We start from the raw sequence: 20605 nt of genomic DNA, 5'->3' as shown, positions 1-20605 counted from the left end.
AAGAGACAGTAAAGGTAGTATAAAAAATAACCCATGTAAAGATGGATAACACACAGAGAGTCTGGATTATGTTGTCTTTGGGATTTTTAACTGCAGAGAGACATTTGATTGTAAAAATTGCTGAGTTAAATCAATATGTATATATTAAAGGTATCTCGATTTCAAATTGTATGTCTAAGGATATGTTGCTTTGGGAAAGAGGTTCTGCTTTTGTTTCCAAAGAAGATGAAAACCTGTGGACTGCTTCCAGGCTAATATGGTTTGATCAGTCAAGACCCCCTGAAAGGTCTCTGATGACACCATGGCCCAGATGATCCAACATCCAGAACTGTTTCAAGGCAACTGGCTCAGACAATGCAGTCTCACAGACTACTCCAGTCAGGACTTGACCATTATCTCAAATTTTTTCAGGATCCCCGTAAGACTACCAGTGCCCCCTATCAGCAGGAAGTAGCCTAGAACACTATGCCCACATTCCCAAATAATGGATTATGGATGTTTGTCTTTGTTTAGGTTGTTGGTTACAAATTGTTATTGGTCATAGTCAGTATCTTTCTAAAAGAAGAAAGGAGGATATGATATGAAAATATAGGATATAGATATGATAGGATAAAAGGGTGAATTGTTGAACCTACTTTTAAAGAGCAACTTGTTTAAAATGTTTTACATTGCTATGGATTTTAGTTTATTGATACAAATTTAAAGTTAATTTTGTTATACTGTATGTATATTTCTACTCTTATTTAAAGTATTTTGTTTGTGCAACTCATTTGAAATTGTAGTGTATAGTTGAGAAATACAGATTAATAATTAATAATCCATGATAATCAAACTTATAGTCATGTTAGTTAAGTTTTCTAGATATATATAGATACATTTCAATTAGGTAGGTAATCTTCAAACACTTCAAAGACCCACAGAATATGCATTTAAATGTTTTAAAAACTTAGACTTTCCTGGACAATGAGACATGTCTGCTCCTGGCAGCACTGATTTACTTCAAAGAAAGATGAGCGTCAAAGACACTCCATATGTAATTTATCTTCTTCTTGGCAAAAATAGCCATTTGGGCAAGAAACTGTTCTTGCCTGGACCGCTTGACAAAATGTTGTATTGACTGAACATACAAGACCCATAGGAAGGTGACCACTGAACTTTGCAAGGTGAGATGGTCCTTCAGGTTCCTGCTTCACAGAGGAAACTGCCAGACATTCTACAGGACACAGAGAAAAGTGACTGAAAGACTCTAGACCCATAGGCTAAAGATGGATGCCCCAACATTGCAGAACTTTGGGTGACTGTCCAGGCAACTATCTTTGATATTCTAGATTTTTGGAAGTTGCTTACAATGTTCTTCCTGTTTACTTAGGTAATATTATATCCTTCTGAAGTCTTTGATGTAGTTGAAGACTAAATAGTTATAATTATGGTTTTCCTTGGTTATGATAAGAGATAAGGTAGATATGAAACTTTAGACTCACAAATATAAGATAGATATTTTCTTTAATTTTACAAAATACAAATAGACTAGATATTGTAACTGTAATTCTTTTTTAAATTTATTTATTATTATTTCACATGCATTCATGTTTTGCCTGCATGTATGTGTGTGTGAAGGTGTCAGATCCCCTGGAACTAGAGTTACAGGCAGTTATGAGTTGCCATGTAGTTGCTGGGAATTGAACCTGGTTCCTCTGGAAGAGTAGCCAGCGCTCTTAACCACTGAGCCATCTCTCCAACCCGTAACTGTAATTCTTGTTTGTTATATGTAATTTTACTATGTTAAAGTTAAAACCTTCAGAGCCTGCAACTAATTGACAGGAGTTAGCCATAGTGAGTATGAGGGAGCCAGGAAGACAGATAGACAGACAGACAGGAAGTAGTAGGGAGATTTGGAGTACTGGCAGTCTTTTGGGTTTGGAACAGCTGGAGAGATAATCTTGCTGGGTCACTAGCCAAAGAGGAAGGTCAGTCAGTTGGTTGCTTTTAGGCATCTCTGAGCTAGCAGGTTTTCACCCCATCATTTGACTCCCAAGTCTTTATTGGTAAATAGAACGATAGAGACTTAGTTAAAACCTACATTTGGTGGCAGTGGCAGAACCGATGTCAGAAGGACGGGAAGTCCCACCAGCCGCAGCCTGAGTAGAGGAGCACTGACTGCAGAGCTGTAGACAGCAGCTAAAGTAGCCTTAGATTCAGATGCATCTGCCAAGCTGACAGTAAAACAACAGGGGTTTCCTGACTGTATCCTTAAAGATAACCTCTCCCCTGGCTTCCCATTCCCAGCTTCACTTCCCCCATCCTTTCCCCTTTCATTTCCTTGTGCCTCTGTATCCTTAGATAACATTCCACCCCAGGTTGTACGATGCTTTTCTGTTTTCTCAGGTATCAATCCACTCATTGAGTTCACAACTAGTTGGGTCTCTCCAGAACCCTCTTGAACCTTCCTCTGGAACACAAGAAGAAAATTAGGGGAACTCTTGCTTACATTTGTGCTCATAGGATAGCCTGGAGCTCAGTCTCCATAGTGAGAAATGCAGCTTCTACCCTCAACCTTGTCACTCTGAGCCTCTTTTTCTTTTTCTTTTTTTAGACCAAAGCAAACCAAACAAGCAAACAAACAAAAAAACAAGAACAAAAACAAAATAACCCAAGGAACTGGGGGGATGGGTTTGTCTCCAATGGATTTTTCTGACCATGAAGGCCTGACCCCACAGGACTGAAGGAGGTCATGAAAGACACACAGGTGGATTCTTGTGCTTATTTCTCTCATTCTTTTGTGCTTCAACTGTGTTATTAGTGTGTCAGGTCCAAAAGAAACTGGGGACAAATGGCTGACTGGTACCTATTAACACACCAAAGAACATGCTGGCCTCTAGACTCTCTCAGCATTGCGAATACCTGTTATAGAGTCCATGACTCCTCTCAGCTCTTCTTACCCCAACCCCTACCCTAAACTTCTTCAGCTCATGGGTTTCCCTTTCCCCAGCTTCTCATCCCTGTAGGGCCTTGCCGTTTTGGACATGTGCCCTCTTTTTGTTGTCTTGATTCTCTCTCCCTTTTTTCAGATTTATTTATTTATTATTATGTATACAGTGTTCTACCTGCATGTATACCTGCGTGCTAGAAGAGGGCACCAGATCTCATTACAGATGGTTTGTGAGTGGCTATATGTTTGCTGGGAATTGAACTCAGGACTTCTGGGAGAACAGCCAGTGCTCTTAACCACTGAGCCATCTCTCCAGCCCCTGTCTTGGTTCTCTTCTCTCTTGGTTCTTGGACCCCTCTCTTGGTGCTCCCCCCATGGCCCAGTTCAGTATACTGGTCATGTTTAGTCTACTATTTTCTCTCCCTTCTCTGGACTCTTCCAGACACTTCTGGCTGTACTCTCCCTCATATATTCAATAAAAAACTTTTCCTTGCCAGGAGGTGGTGGCACATGCCTTTAATCCCAGCACTCGGGAGGCAGAGCCAGGCAAACCTCTGTGAGTTCAAGGCCAGCCTGGTCTACAGAGTGAGATCCAGGAAACCCTGTCAAAAAAACAAAAATAAAAACAAAAACAAAAACTTTTCCTCAATCATACCTTGAAAAGATCATCTCTTTATTCTGTATATGTGAAGACCACCTTTCTTGACAGAGAATTTGCCTTGGTCTGGGCTTCAGAATAGGGAAGTAGTTATGCTAAATTCAGAGACATGAAAGAGCCAAGCAGAGTCAGAACTCCCCCATGTCACTTCCAAGGAAGCAGCAAAAAGCCCAGCAAATTCTCAGGTTCCTCCTTTGGGGGAAGAAATTGACCTCAGTACTTTCTTTTGAAACTTACTTACCTTGTCTTGCAGCTTGCATCATCCTGGCTCTTCATCAGCTGGGATGGTCTGGGGTTCTGTCCTCTTGTTTCCTATCACAACTGTTGCATCTTCTTGGTCAGAATAGAAAAGAGTCCCAACTGTTTTAAGTCATTTCAGCCAAATCCTAGACATTAAGGAATGAATACCAGTTAGCCCTATTGGGTCCTGACAAATGTCAGGGTCTTGAGAAACACACACACACACACACACACACACACACACACACACACACACACACACACATGATTACTACTTTAAACCGTGAGTAGTGAGAGGCTGGCTTATTACAAGCACAGATAGTTGGACATAGGAGTACTTTTACAAGTTCAATGAAAATACACAAGGATGTACACACTAATAATCACAACACTGATGACAAAAAAAATTATACAAAAGGATGAAGTTCTTAATTCATTATTAAGATGACACATACTCTTCTTGTTCTCAAGGTAGTCACTAGTAGTTCATTCAGTCCTGGCTGGGCTATCAAGCTTCTTCAATAGAAACTTCTGGATAAAATAAGCACAAAGAAAGGCCTAGTCAGGCCATAGATGTTTTTCTTTCACATTTGTGTTGCTGGGGATTGAACCTGGGCAAGCTGCTAACCAGCTGCCCTACAGATATTTTAAATACCAGACCCTGAGCCTAAGGACTTTTTAAATACGGAAATATTGGCAAATCTCTTTCCATAATCTCTCTCTTTCCAATCAGTCTGCCCCACTTAATTCACAATAGATAAAGTTCAGAGCTTCAGAACTACTGCATGGCCTCACACTACAACTGCCTTAGTTTGTAATTTGGGAAATATCTCTATATTTGGACCTACTAGAGTTCTAATCATTCCATTCAATAGATCCTTGTACTATGCACTGTAGCTAGAGTTTTCCTGCCTGGCCTACAGTCAGGACAAATCTTTCTCACCTGCCAGTCCCACAGCCTCTTAGACCTGACCAAGTAAACACAGAGACTTATATTGGTTACAAACTGTATGGCCATGGCAGGCTTCTTGCTAACTGTTCTTACAGCTTAAATTAATCCATTTCTATTAATCTATACCTTGCCACGTGGCTCGTGGCTTACCGGCATCTTCACATGCTGTTTGTCATCGTGGCGGCTGGCAGTGTCTCTCAGACTCAGCCTTCCACTTCCCAGCTTTATTCTCCTCCTTGTCCTGCCTATACTTCCTGCCTAGCCAATGACCAATCAGTGTTTTATGTATTGACCAATCAGCAACACATTTGCCATACAGAACATCCCACAGCAATACACCTCATGCTATAGTTTTTCCTGGACTGAAATCTCTTTGTAGGCTGGAAAGGTTTTTTTTTTTCTTTTAAGCCTAGTACACAACAGTCCGAATACATTGTTCCTTAGTCTACATTTATGGAGTAATATAATGAATGTATGGTTTTCAGTTTCCACCTAGTATGGTTGACCTGCTCAGAGTGTATTGGGGTAGGCTCTATTCTACAAAATTCTACACATACATGCAGTGGTAGTGGCTGATACTTTCCATGTCCTTGTATGTGCTTCTTGGTCAGCTACATGCCTCTTACCTTCACTTCCCTCTGTGTACTACTCGGCCCCTAGACCTTTTATGCTTTATTTGATATATAAAATTCCGTTTTTATTTTCTTCTTTTTTTTCAGTGGTGATGGTGAAAATTTTTCTTTTTCTCTTTCATCTAGCCTTAAAATGTAATTAATTGGGAACTCTCCAAAGTAAGTTAAATAAAACAACAAAATTCTTTTTTAAAAAACTTAAAAACATCTCATTTTTGGACTAATATTTCAGAAATATAAAATCTAAATATAGTTGGACCCCTATTTTGAAGTAAGTATTTCACTTACAACTAAGATCAACTACTTGCTTTTCCTGGGTACAGACTTAGGAAATAGGTAGAGAAGTAAGCAATAAGAGATGCAGAAGGTATCCTTAACCACAAAAGACATCAATATTATTATACACAGTTATAATTCCTACAAACCTACATTTAAAAGCAATATTCTCAATATAACCATTAACACTTTAAAAACTTTAGCAAAACATCCAAAAGCAATTCCTTAATAAAACTCTTTACACTTTAAAGTAATCTCTTAGTATAACCATTTGAATTTCTTACTAACAAAACATAACATTAATCCACTCAACAAGAAAATACTTTTATAAATTAAATAGACTAAGGAATATTAATTCCCCGGTTTCTTTATAATTTTTTAAGCTAAATCTCAAGCCTAGTTAGAAAAAAAACCCAACTTCTCCATTTAAACACTTCCATTTGTAACACAAAACCAATTCTATAAACAGTTCCATTTTTATATAAACAGTTCTATAAAACAGTTCCATTTTTAACACAAAACAGTTCATGAATCACCACAGTTAATAAAGCATATATGCATACACAAAACTATATCGTGAGCCTAGGTAGAAAAAAATAAATTTTTGCATTTCAACAGTTCCATTTTTAACACAAATAATTCCATAAAACAGTTCCTAAGTCATCACCATTGATAGAGTCTATATACATAAGTAAACTCAAAGTTGTCCCATTGCAATGAAATCACCCCTGTGCAATTCATTTCTTAAATCCAAAAATTCAAATAAATTCTTGAACCATAACCAAAACCTTTTTGTAGTTGTATCTCTTTTTTTTTTAAGTTCAAAAAGTTCAAAAAAATAAATTCTGGTTCTAGACTTCTACTTCCAAAAAGGAAGAAGCATTTCTCACAACCAAAAACTTTTTGCAGTTAACAATTTTAGTTCAAACAAGTGTCTCTGCAACTTTCATTCTCACAGACAGAGGTACTTTCAATTACAACAGCATTTTATAGTAGTTTTCCCTCATAGCAAAAGCTAATAGCTCCACAAGAGCTAGTTGGTGAAAAGTCCTCTTAAAAGAGATTTTCTTCTAGCCGTCAAACAGAAACTGCAAAGCTTTTGCTGCTAGCTCAGTTTTACAGCTTTTACAGTTCCAGTATGTCTGTGCCTCCCAAAACCAGGCCATTCCCAGGACCTCTGTGTCCCGAGGCTAGAAAGCTTTCAATCACCTCACAGCCACACAGGCTCAAAATTGTCTCCTTCAGCTGCTATGAGCCATTGCTTTCCTACAGCAACCCTGGTTCTGGGAGGAAATCCAGCCACTACTACAGCTTCCTTGGGTCCCATTACCTGCTTCCAGCACTCTGGGTCCTGGAAACCTCTATATGCTTTCTTGTTGCATGACGAATGTAACCCCAGGTGACTCCATAGCTCCAACCACACCCTACTGCTGGGAGCTCAAGCTGTGTCTCAGCAGTTCCTGCAGAGCCCTGATCTGGCTGTTCAGCCTGGAGCATGGCTCTAGCTCCCTGGGCTCCAGCACTCCAGCTGCCCACTTGGCACTTAGCCTCTCCCGTGTCACTTCTGCTGTGTCACCTGCTCAGCTCTCCACCTTTCCCATGCTGTCTCGGGGCTCCAACCACCAGGGACTGTGGTTTCAAGAGACAGGCCTGCACCAGCCACTAGGGTCTAATGAAGCCTTGGCTGCACTTCAAGCTGCTACCTGCCCTAGAGTCTCCACTCCTCTCCTCACTGCTGCTTTCTTTCTGCAGAAAGCTTGCAGGCCCTGGGGCATCTGCCACCTGCGCTGTACTGATGTTCCTCGGGTCTCAGCTGCAGATGCCTGGCTGTGACTGTTTTGCTGCCTCTGGTGTCCACCGTTCTCAGTGACTTCTGGAGTTCCTGAAGCCAGCCCCTCAGACTGCCAAACTCGCAGTCTGCCAGGGACACTACTCTCTGCGTCCCAGGCTGGGAAAACCTGCTCCACTCTAAATTCACCTAAGCCTTCACAATGTATATACCTAAAGCTTATTCTACCCTAATATCTCAAACTAAACTTATGACTTACTTCACTAAAGAGAGAGAAAAACATAGACAGAGAAACATAGACAAAGACAAACATTTGTTGCAGCACTTGGGCATCCTTTCATCCCGTTTTTTCTTTTTCTCCTGAGGATAAAACCCCTGCCTCATTTAACTTTTTTCACTACAAAACTGGACTGAACCAACTGCTTATTGTGAAGACCTAACTCTCCCTTTTGCCAAGTACTCTGGATTTTCTTTTTGTCTTTGTCTCTGCTCACTGGTGCCATCTGTTGGGGGCTATCCCACCCCTACTTTTTCCCAGAGTGTAGACCCTTCCAAACACCTGATATGCAGGCCCGTGGTCCAATCATCCTCTATATGCAGACCTGCAGGATAAAGCCACCAGGAAACCTAGGTGGGCTCCAACACAGGTCAAACAACCGCGCGCGCGCGCGCGTGCGCGCGTGCACGCACGCGCACGCACACACACACACACACACACACTCACACATACACACACACACACACACAAATTAATTTAAAAATAAAGCTAGCTGGATGGTAGTGATGCATGCCTTTAATCACAGCACTCATAAGGAAGAGGCAGGTGGATTTCTTTGAGTTCAAGGCCAGCCTGGTCTACAGATTGAGTTTTAGGACAACTAGGGCTACACAGTGAAGCCATGTCTGGGGAGTGATGAAGAAGAAGCTACCTCTGTGCAAGGAAATTTGGCAGTACCTAGCAAAATCACAAATGTTCCTGGGTATTTGACCTAGCAACCTCATTTCATGTAACCTACCCCCAAGACAGGTACCTGTATTACTGTACTGTTCATGATAGAAAGACTGGTACCCTCAACATCTGTTTAGGAAGGTACAGCAATAAGCTACAGTGCCTCAAATTACTCAGTAATATGAAGGAACATGAGGAATTGGGTCTAGAACAGCTGAGGTTAAATCAAGGGGTGTGCATGGTTTATTATGCCTTCTTTAGGAAAGCAATAGAAAAACATGTAAGTCTTGGCTATATTCAGAAGTCTGGAGGTAAACATGTGAGTGCTGCAGGGAGAACTGGGTAGAAGTGGCAGACCTACTATGAAAATGCCTTGCCATGGAACTTTGCCCCAATCATTTGCTCAATGTAAGCAAAAAACAGAGACAAAAGTCCCCAAACACAAATACAACTGCATACTGAATTGATAGCACAACCACTCATAGTGTGAACGGAGGGGTTTTTGGTGGCACTGGGGATCAAACTCAGGGCCTCAGGGCTGCAGCACCAGTTCTTTGGTTTTCAGATGAGTACTCTCATCATGACTCTAGAGCACATCTCACACTGGGCTTAGTGGTCCTATGAGTAGAACACGGGCATTGAGACTGTGGCATCATTATACATATATGTTAGGACCAAGCAAATGATTGTTGATGCAGAAGGCCACCCTGATGTGCAGTATTATAATATAAGAAGAGAAACCTCAGAGTCTCAAATTTGAAAGTGAAATAAGTGAAAATTCTTCTCTTCAAAGAAAGGCATTTCCTCTTCTATTGCAAAGGTCTGGAAGTACCAATAACCCAGGGATGAGAGCAACTGTGCCCAAATATGGCTTTCTAAATGACCTATGAAAAGAAATCGGGACACCAATAGGAAATTCCAAGTTTAAGTCAGGGACTGTGTGGTAACAAAACAATGACAATGAACTTAAGCACCATGCCATCCTCCACTGTGTAAAATACGCACACAGCCAAATAGTTGGGAGCTTTTCCTTCCTAGAACAATTCAAGCTCATGAGCACAGGAGTAGTGACAGAAATATAAAATCAGCATTTTATATTTGTGAATGAAATAGCACATGTGCACACACGTGCACACACACACTTTAAGAAGGATTTATCAAAACTTAAAACAGAGTTCAGACCTACATAGCCTGCGCTGCTGATCACAACCAGCACCACTAACTGGCACAAGTTGACATTCTGAGCTCTTGTTGCAGTAAAGTCAGCTAAAGGGGGTCCTTGCCTAATAAACCAAACCAACTACCTGAGAAAATCAACTTCAAAACCTACATCTTAGCTCCTGGTTGGGTAGCAAGACACACAGTGTGGTACACATGATAAATGGAGCAAACCCCCAAATAGTTTAGATTCTAACATATTCTTAACATAATCAGGGAGCTATGAAAATGACCTGGATATTGGAATTTTTTTAATCAATTATTTTGTTAAATGTGAAATGACTCTCTTTGTTGTGAGGGAGACATTCTGATGCATTTAAGTAGAAGAACATGATGGTTCATCAGGGTTTTGCTTGCCAGGTTTGACTATCCCCCATTAAAAGAAATAGGTGAACTAAATCAGTATTTTTTTCTTTTGTTTTTTAGATAGGGGTTCACTATGTAGCCCTGGCTGGCCTGGAACCCATTGTGCAGACCAGGCTGGCCCAGAACTCTGTTTCACAAGTGCTGGGATTAAAGGTGTGTACTGCCACACCTATCAGAATTATCTGTACTTTAATAACTGCAGAACATATTTGCATAAAGGCTCATTATCCTATTTTCTCTTTTTGTCTCTTCAAATTTTTACAAAAAGTTTCTTGTAAAAATTTCTGTGAAGCTCAAGTCATCCACTGAGATGATTCATGCTATCCTTCATTGTGCACTGAATAAAGGCCCACCTGTGAAAAATGTAGACATTAAATCCCTGGAGACACAGACCCTTAGTTCATGCTAGAAAGGACAATCACTATAGCTCTGGAGAGTGTGTGGCTACAGGCGTGTGCTCCCATGCAGTTAACACACACCTAAGTGTTAGCCTAGACACCCAGCCTATACCCAGCAACCTAGATCTTAATGATTCCATTTTGTTCTAAGAGGAAAAGCCATATATTGTATAAAATGTTATATGTAATGATATTACAGTTACAATTGTACCTTAGATTGTGAAGCAATTATGACATTGACATGAAGATATGGTCAGAATCAATTGTCAAAATGTTGTGTAAAAATAAAAATGATAAAAGGGTATCATATAAGCACAACTTGGTATATTTGTTAATTTAAAAATACACACACATAAGCATGAATATGGTGGAAGGCGGCCAGGATATATGCCAAACAAAGTCACAAGCTAACTCTGGGTGGTTAAGTTGAGAATTTTTATTCTTTTCTGTTTTCCTTTAAAAGTTTTTTAAGATTATAATTTAATTACAACATTTCTCCCTTTTGTTTCCTCCCTCTAAACCCTCCCATATACCCTTCCCTGCTCTCCTTCAAATTCATGTCCGGTTTTTTTTTTTTACTAATTGTTATTTGCGTGCATATATGGATATGGATATACATATGCATTCCTAAGTAGAGTCTGTTCGGTCCATATAATGCTACCTGTGTGTATAGTTTCAGGGCTGATCATTGGGCGCTGAATCAGTTGGTATGCACTTCTCTGGGAAGGCCGCCTCCCATTTCTAGCCATCCTCAGTTATCTGTATAGTTCTCTGTAGGGTTGCGGCCTCGTGGGTTCTCTATCTAGATTGTCATGTCCGTTGGTGTCATCCTTGTTCAGCTCACGTTCGGACAGTCATGCTGGCCAGACATGACTAGGAGACACAGTCCCACAGCAAACTCCCTGATCCTCTGGCTCTTACAACTTTCCACTTCCTCTTCCACAATGTTCCCGGAGCCTTAGGTGCAGGAATGTTTTGTAGACGCATCCACTGGGACTGAGCTCTATAATTCTGCATTTTTATTGCTTGTGAATTTCTCTAATAGTTTCCTTGTGTTGTGAAGAGAGGTTTTCTTGATGAAGGTGAAAAATACACTGATCTGTGGGTATAAGGACAAATGATTATAGGCTTTTGATAGAGATCATGCTAGTTTAGTAAATTAGTGTTTGTAGACTCTCTTCCAATAACCATGACTTCACTAGCACTGATTAGCTAGCTAGGTTTCCAGTGCCAGGCATGGTTTCCCTCTTGTTGAACTTGTCAAGTCCAATCAGAGAGCTACTGGTTACCACCAAGGTATGTGTGCCATTACTGTATCTTTAGGGTTATCCTGCCATGATGGTCATTGATGTGGCTCACAGGTGTCATAGCTGGGTAGGACTGTTGGTTGTCTCCCTCCCTTGGAAGCTTGCATAGTGACTTCAGATACCATGAAAGCTAGTCATCAGGGAGGGGACTTTGCGAATCTGTCCCAGCTCTTGGGCCTCTGGGCCCTGTTTCTGCAGTACCTGGTGTCTTCAACAATAGGGACTTATCTTCCACCTCTGAGGAGTAGCCAAGGGAAATTGCAATTGGCTATGTTTTGGGAGTCTCTTAGACAGCCCTAGACAACAACTCAGAAGAGAACTTTTCCTGTATGCTATTGGGGTTTTTGTTAGGTGATCTTTGGCTCTTTGAGGGAGCACAAAATGTCCAGATGAGAAAGGTTCATTAAAATATATATATGTATATTTATACACGCAATTTCTTGTATTACGGATTTTTTTGTAAATAATAGTATGATTCCTTGTAGCTTTTTCATATGTCCTTGTTGGTTTTTTGTTGTTGTTTTTGAAGACAGGGTTTCTCTGTGTAGCTCTGGCTGTCCTGGAACTAGCTCTGTAGACCAGACTGGTCCTAAACTCACAGACATCTACCTGCCTCTGCCTCCTGAATGCTGAGATTAAATGTGTGCACCACCACCATGTGGCTAGATGTCCTTATTGTTATTTGACCCACCTCTCTCCTCCTTCTGTATATACCTCCCTCTTCAGTCCCTGAAGAACCTGTCTTTTCCATTTCCCCATCAAATCACTTGCGTCCTGCTATTCCCCTTTACCCTCCTTTCACCCTCCTCTGTATTTACTCTCCTCTCCCACCCTAGGGATTCCCTGCTCCCATTTCCCTTTCCATTGTTCTCCTACCTCCCTATCTTGACAATGGTTCTGTTTTACTTTCCTTGTTTCTGTAGTTCCTATAGGCTACGTATTCACATCTGAAGATTTGGAGCCAGGAACCTTCAATAAGAGACCATATGGTGCATGTCGTTCTGGGTCTGGGTAACCTCTCTCAATTTGACCTTTTCTACTTCCATCTGTTTACCCACAAAGTTACTTCATCTTTCTTTGCAGCTGATTTGTATTCCCAGTGTGTATGTGCCACATTTTCATTATCCATTCATCTATTGTAGGACTTGTTTCCAAACAATAAAAACCAGAAGCTTTTGTGGTTTCATGGAGTCCCACTTGTCAATTGCTGGCCTTCATCCTTGGACAAATAGAGTCCTGTTCAGAAAGTCCTTTCCTACACCTGTATCATTAGGGTACTACTGTTTTCTTCTAGCAGTTTCAGGTTTCAGGTTAAGGTCTTTGATCCATTGGGAGGTTGTTTTTGTGCAAGGTGATAGACACAGATCTAATGTATACTACATGTGGACATCATTTTCCCAGCACCATTTGTTGAAGATGCTTTCTTGTTTCCAAGGTTATTTGTTTGTTTTGTTGTTGTTTTTGAGTCTTCATCAAATATTAAATGGCTGAAGTTATGTGTGCTCATGTTTGGATCTTTAATTTTGTTCCTTTGGTCTACATGTCTGTTTTTTGCCAATACACATTGTTTTTATTACTATGTCTCTGTAATATATCTTATGATCTGGAATTGTAATTCCTCTAGCATTAATTATTCTTTTTGCCAAGAATTGTTTTGTCTATTCATAGTCTTTCGTGGTTTCATATGAACTTTAGGATACCCTTTTCTATTTCTGTGAAGAATGAGGTACAGATTTTGATTGAGATTGAACCTATAAATGGCTTTTGGTAGAATGGTCATTTTCACAATGTTAATTCTACTAACCCACAGTCATGGGGTGTCTTTCCATTTTCTTGTGTCTCTATCTCTTTTTTCATGTGGAGGTCCCTCCCTTCCTTGGTTAGGTGTACCCCTAGATACTGTATTTTCTTTGAGGCTATTGTGGATGAGTGTGTGTCTATAACCACCTTCTCTGTATATGTGTTGTTGGTATAGAATACCAATAGAAAAGCTATTGATTTGTGCAAATTGATTCTGTATCCTGCCACATTGCTGTGTTCATTGTCTCCAGAAGTTTTCTGGTAGGATTTTGGGGATCTCTCGTGTATAGTGTGTCATCTGCAAACAGCGATATTTTGACTTCTTCTTTCCCTATTTGTGTCCCTTTAATTTCCTTCTCGTGCCTTATTGCTGCAGCTAGTGCTTCAAGCACAGCGTTGAGAAGGAGTCGGGATAGGAGACCTGTCTTGTTCCTGACTTCAGTGGGATTGCTTCAAGCTTTTCTCCATCAGGAAAGATGTTGTCTGCGGATTACTTTTATATAGCTTTTACTTCCTCTAGCCTTCTATTCTCTAGTACTTTTATCATGAATGTTGGATCCTGTCAAACATTTTTTCTGCATCTATTGAGATGATCATGAGATTTTTGCTTTTAAGTCCATTTATGTCATTTATTTATCAACTTGCATGTGTTGAACCATCCCTGCTTTTCAGGGATAATTCCAACTTGGTGGATAATCTTTTTGATGTTATGTCTATATTCTGTTTGCAAGTATTTATTATTTTTGAGTCTATGTTCATCAGGAATATTGGCCTGTAGTTTTCTTTTTGTGTTTTGCCTTTACCTGGTTTAGGTATCAGAGTTATCTGGCTTCATAGGAGGAGTTTGGAGCACTCTTTTGAATGGTTTAAGATCTTCTTTGAATGTCTAGAATTCTGCTGTGAATCTATCTGGTCCTGGACTTTTTGTTTTTTTCTTGTTTTGTTTTTTGAGACAGGATATGTATGTAACATCCCTGACTGTCCTAGAACTCACTTTGTAGACCAAGCTGGCTTCAAACTTGTCTCTGCCTCCCAAATGCTGGCATTAGAGGCATGGACCACCACTGCCCAGTATCAATTTTAAGTTTTATTGCATTGTGGTCAGATAGGATACAAGAAGTTATTTCAATCTTTTTGAATTTGTAATCATTTGTGTCCCAGGATGTGGCCTATTTTTAGAAAAGCTTCCATGTGCTGTTTAGTAGAATGCATATTCTTTGGTGTTTGGATAGACTAGTCTGTAGATATGTGAAGTACATTTAATGTATGATGTCAATTAATTCAGATGTTTATTTTTTTGTCCAGGTGATCTACTGGAGAAAGTGGGCCAGTGAAATTGCCTACTATGAATGGATTGATGTATGATGTGGGGTGGTGCAGGCAGGGCAAAGGGTCTTATGGATGGATGTAGGTAGGGCAGGTCTTAGTGGACATCTAGAGGTTGACTTCAGAAGAGGAGATGGTGGTGGGACTGGCTGTGGGACCCTGGAAGATGTGGGAAGTCTGGATATGGAGTGGGGTGGTAGGTGGCCAGAATTTTTATTCTTTACCTGCTATCAGTATTTTTCTACCATAAGTACTTTTTATTGACATTATTAAATGAGATTATAAAAGGTGTCAGATACTTAGGAATCACACTTTATGACTGCCATATGTGTAACATGTTTGACATATGACATGTAGTGGGGGGGGTGTTTACAGCAGGGGTGTAGAACTTTTCTTTATATATTTGAATCACATGCCCTCAAGAACTCTGTAGTTCTAACAGTTTCATGTAAACAGTTCCATAGGAGTCTTGGAGACAAGGACTCAATATCTACATTTGAAAGATGCTAGGCTAAGACATTTAGCTAGGCGTAGTTGTGCATGCCTGTAATCCCAGCACTCAGGAGGCAGTAGGTTTGAGAACAGTCTGGGCTTTAAAGTGAGTTCCAGGCCAGCCTGAGTTACAGAGACCTTTCTCAAAACAAAATAAAAACAAAGACATAATTTGTTAATGTAAAACCTTCATGTTGGCTATGCATGTTCAGAAAGAAGACACACTTCTCACATCGACTCAGCCAGACTCCTTTTTGTTTCTAAATCTGAATTTGTTTGTGGTGTGTGTGTGTGTGTGTGTGTGTGTGTGTGTGTGTGTGTGTGTGTGTGTGTGTTGGTGTTGCATACGGAGGTCAGAGGACAGCTTTCCCCCACAGGTTCTAAGGAGTGAACTCAGCTGCTTGTTGGGCCATCCTGTCAATCCCAGATTCCCTGTCTTATCACCTATGTAGAGAAGTAACAGGACTTCTACTGGAAATGCCAATGTACAAACCAGTGATTACCCTACAGATTTCCATTAAGGATCTGGAAGCTTCTAGCCTGTTTGCCTAGGTTTAGATGGATCATTTTGAATCAGCTTGTGCCTCTCTTTCACCCTCCTTCCCTTCCTCCCTCTTTGCCCATTTCCTGTCTTTAAAAACCTTTCATTTTGCTTTCAAGTCATTAAGAGCAGTGTTTTCAACTATGGCTGGGGAGTCTATTCTGTGATAGCAAACTTGCCCAGCACACCAAAGCCCCTGGATTTGCCTGCAGCACTTTGAAATGAAAAAGAAAATTTAGAGCTAGACATACTGGTGCATACTTTTAATCCCAGCACTGGTGAGGAAGAGGTGGGCAGACCTCTGTGGATTCCAGGCCAGCCTGATTTATATATTTAGGACAGGTGGGGCCCTTTCTCAAAATTTTTATTTTTAATTATCTGTGTGGGGTTTGTGCATGTGAGTACGGGTGCCAAAAGAGGCCAGAAGAGAGCACTGGATCCCCTGAGGCTTGAAGCAAGTGCTCTTTAACAACTGAGCCATCTCTCGAGCTGGTTGGACTGTGGGTTTGTCTATGTGAGTGTATACCATGTATGAGTGTGCAGGGCCCAGAAAGGGTGGTGGATTCCCTGGAGTCAGAATTATAGGCCATTCTTAGCTGTTCAGTGTGGATGCTGGGATTTAAATTTATGGTCCTCTACAAAAACAGCAAGGGCTCTTAACTGCTGAGCCCTCTCTCCAGCCCAAAAAAGCAAACATTTATTTTACAAAATAATTGTGTACATGCGTTATATATTGATTATAAGATAAAATATGAGTTTCAATACAAAATCTAAAAAGCCACTTAATAATTTCCTCGTAAATAGATAAAATTATTATCTATTCCAACACACCCAAAATCACACGCGTGTATGGGGTTTTGGTTTTTTTGGGGGGCTTTTGTTGTTGTTGTTGTTGTTGTTGTTTTTGTTTTTGTAGACAAGGTTTCTCTGTGTAATTTTGGTGTCTGTCCTGGATCTTGCTGTGTAGACCAGGCTGGCCTCAAACTCAGAGATCCTCCTGGCTCTGCCTCCCGAGTGTTGGGATGAAAGGCGTGTGCCACCGCCACCTGGCTATCCCTGTGTATATTAAATAATTAAAACAGTAAGTTAGCAAGCCAGCTGTATCTCTACCTTACAAATAAATTCTAAAAACTTATTTGATATGGAGGTCTTCTCAAAATTAGCTCACAAAGCCATTTAAATGTGGTTGACTGTGGTTGATATATTGTGCAACCCAATAAACTTATCTGGGGGTCAGAGAACAGAACAGCCATAATATTAAACATAGAGGTTAGGCAGTGGTGGCACATGCCTTTAATCCCAGCATTCTAGAGACAAAGATTCATCTGGATCTCTGTGAGTTCAAAGCCACACTGGAAACGGCCAGGCATGGTGACTCACGCCTTTAATCTTAGGAAGTGATGGCAGGAAGCAGAAAGGTATATAAGGTGTGAGGACCAGGAACTAGCCTGGTTAAGCTTTTAGGCTTTTGAGCAGCAGTTCAGCTGAGATTCATTTTGGATGAAGACTTGGAGGCTTCCAGCCTGAGGAAACAGGATCTGCTGAGGAATTGGCAAGGTGAGGTAGCTGTGGCTTGTTCTGTTTCTCTGATCATTCAGCATTCCTACCTGGCTCTGGATTTGTTTATTAATAAGAACTTTTAAGATTTGTGCTACAGGGTGACTACAGTATTTTATGTTGTTTATGTATTTGGGGTTTACTGTATCTTCAGGAAGACTCCCCACACCCACACAAGGCCCCAGCATCATGTGCATCTTCTCGGTGTAGGTGAACACCCAGCATCCCCTCAGCAGTCCCCAAGTTGTGTCCAAGACTCGGGAGAGAAGGAGTAGGGGTTCTAAGAGCCTTAATCAACTTGGGTAGGATACAAAATCTGCAGGGGTGGTTGGACAGCTTTCCTCCACCCCAACTCCAGGTAAAGCACAAGCGTAAAGCAGTCGACTGCAGAAAGAGAAGTCACCAACACTATGAATTTCTTAAAATTTACTCATTTTCAGAGACTGTGGGCTAAACAGAACAATGCAACACTTTTTCAGGTCCCAAAATTGAAATTTCACACACACACAAATCACTGGCTTTAATTTTGCTGTCTCACTAGTTACACCAATAGCTGTTTTTATCACCTATTTTTATTTCATAATCTGTTTGACTGTAACAATTCTATTACCCACACATGTCCTCACACCAAGGGAGACGTATCAGTGCCTCAAGAACCATGGGCTGTGGTGCCTTAGCCTGGATCCCAGAATTCAGGCAGAGTAGTGCACCTGTAGCTTCACATCTGTACCCCTACTTTGCTGTTCTGTAAAGACTTACTGTGTGTCTGCATGAGTGTGGTGTGTGCACTGCCTACAGATGTGCACAGGAGGCGGCCGGAAGAGGGGTCAGTGTCCTCCATCACTCCTCCTGTTCCTCAGGGTCTGGTCCTCCTGCCTCTATTCCCTCAGAACTGGGATTGCAGATGTGAGTAGCTGCCCAGCTTATGACATGGGTGCTGGGCTGAGACTGAGAGTGAATTCTCTCTAGCTTCGTGTTCTGAATTAAGAATAGCTCTCAAGAGCAAACATTGGTGGTAAGCTCAGAGGATGTCCCTCAAATACCACATCAACCACAGCACCACTCACCTGAATGGAGAACAAATCACCATCCAAGAGAACAAAGCCAACAGAAACAAACCTTATCCAAGGCCCTTAATTCCTTTTAAAATCTACTTGTTACTACTATGGTGCACCTGTTGGTGTGTGCCAGTGTGCAGGTTAGAGGACTATTTGGGGAGTCAGTTTTTCCTTCCATGGTGGGTGCAGGGGATTAAATTCAGGTCAGGCAGCCATCTTTGTAGGTCTGAGCCATAAACTCTCAGGTAGAATTCTAGCATCCAATTTTCAGCAGTGTAGACACAGTCAACTTCTGAGCTCCTTTGGTTGTACCAGCTGCCAGATCCCAGCATCACTGGCACAGTTCCTAGGGAGGCCAGGAAAAGGGTCTAGGCTAAAGGAAGGGATCTCTGTACACAGTCTGTCCTTGTGGAGGAAGAAGCACAAACAGTTCACCCCTGAATCACTGGACCATATGCTCTCAGGTCTGGCCAGGCCCCCAGGTCACGCTGGGTAGGCTCAGTCATTTGGGCCCACATCACAGGCCCAGTTTCCATACCAAGGCCACTTCAAGTCTCAGAAAAAACAGGTTTCAACAGCTATAACCTCTGAGCAGCTTGCCCAGGATTCTCAAGAGCAGATATGTGCATCTGTATCTAACATGAGTGCAGCTTTTCTAAGTTTATCTCTTCTTTTTGTTTGTTTCCAGAACAAGTTTGGAAAGTTGAAGCCGACAAAAGAGGAAAAATTATCAGCATATTCTAAGTTCTGCCAGACAGTCTTTTATTACATGATAAAAGCAACACTAGGCACTAGATCTTGTAAAATAAGCTCTGACCAACTTTCTGAAATTAAAAATGCATAACCACATCTGTAAGATTTTTAATGAACAAAAAAGTTAAATACAAACTTTCATATGCAAAATAGATGACTGTAAAAGATGACCTCAGAGCCACGTACTAAATCTCTCTCCGGAGGCTCAGTGGGACTGGAGTAGGGCATGCTAATGAGCCAAGAACTTAATTTCAGCTTTATATATATTTATATATTAAAATAAAAAAAAAACCTCTGAGGAAAAATAGGCTTAAATTGAGGAACATCTTCTGAAACAGACAACTCAGGCCAGCCCTCTACCATTGTGAGGGTCATACTCAACCACACCTAGGATGAAACATTTATGGTCACAGTCACTTTGAATCCAGTTTCGAGAGGAAGCCAAGCTACTTCAGTTCTAAAAAAGAAAGTCTCTAAGATGAGCACGCACTGCTCTGAGGACGCAGAGACTGAGGTCCTTGGCCACATTTCCATGAACTGTGCCCGTGTCATAGCGGCAGACTCTCTAAGAGGCAGCTAGATCCCTACAACACAGCATCATCATTTATTCTGGCATTTTCAAGCCTCTAAAGGGAGAACGTTAACTTCATGTGGGCAGTTCCTACTCCAGCACTAGAGAAGCTAGTCAACACTCCCTTCCTCCCCCTGCTGAGGTCCCTCTGCAGCAGGGAGTGGCAGTTAGATTACATTCTTTTCAGAAATAAATAGTTCAAACAAATTATTTATAGTTAATTATAAAAGAGCAGTGAGAAAAGAGCACTGCCCAATGTTTGCAAATGAGTGAGTGAATGAATACATGTGAACAAATATACAGAAAACAACAATTCATAGAACAAATCCTGCATTTCCCACATTCATATGGAAATAACTCTTTAACACAAAAAATATTAATGAGCATTTGTTCTTGTATGGGGTGAACAGTCCAGGGCTCTGGGCAGGCACAGCCTTACACACAGGGCTGCAAGCAGCCCCTCCACACCTCAAGTCAGGGCTACTGTGGAGAGGCCTTCATGCACTCTTGATAGCTCAGTACCTGTGAGAGAACAGAAATGATACGGGGACTTTTAACCCATAATGCATGAGGTATATGGATCTCATGCTTTTATGCTGCTTTGATACAAATAATGTGTAAAAGTTTTTTTAAGAAATCAAAATGTCGATGTTTTAATTGTGGTAAACAATATAATTTGAAAAGGAATTGTAGGGAAGGCATTCCTAGAAATAATTTTTTTTCTAGAGATAATCCAAACAAAGACTCCAGCCTTTTGGAGTATGCAGAAGGTATGGCAAAGGCCGGCATTTGA

The 20605-nt window shown here is 41.0% G+C and overlaps 2 long non-coding RNA genes across 2 annotated transcripts in view; one reads left to right on the top strand and one right to left on the bottom strand.

Annotated features, from left to right (window-relative positions):
• Window positions 1–3969, bottom strand: part of LOC131922318 (uncharacterized) — a 31782-nt gene extending 27813 nt beyond the window's left edge. Inside the window, exon 1 of the long non-coding RNA XR_009382246.1 lies at window positions 3829–3969. This is a non-coding gene — a long non-coding RNA (uncharacterized LOC131922318). The remainder of the gene's footprint in view (window positions 1–3828) is intronic.
• On the top strand, window positions 1360–19837 carry LOC131922319 (uncharacterized). Its single transcript, XR_009382248.1, has 3 exons — window positions 1360–1457; window positions 2594–2746; window positions 19177–19837. It is a non-coding gene; the product is annotated as an uncharacterized LOC131922319 (long non-coding RNA).
• The last annotated feature ends 768 nt before the right edge of the window (window positions 19838–20605 follow it).

This window comes from Peromyscus eremicus, chromosome 12 (genome assembly GCF_949786415.1).
Source record: "Peromyscus eremicus chromosome 12, PerEre_H2_v1, whole genome shotgun sequence".
Lineage (NCBI taxonomy): Eukaryota > Metazoa > Chordata > Mammalia > Rodentia > Cricetidae > Peromyscus > Peromyscus eremicus.
Note: the sequence above shows the minus strand (reverse complement) of the source record. Positions and strands in the feature narration are given on the sequence as shown.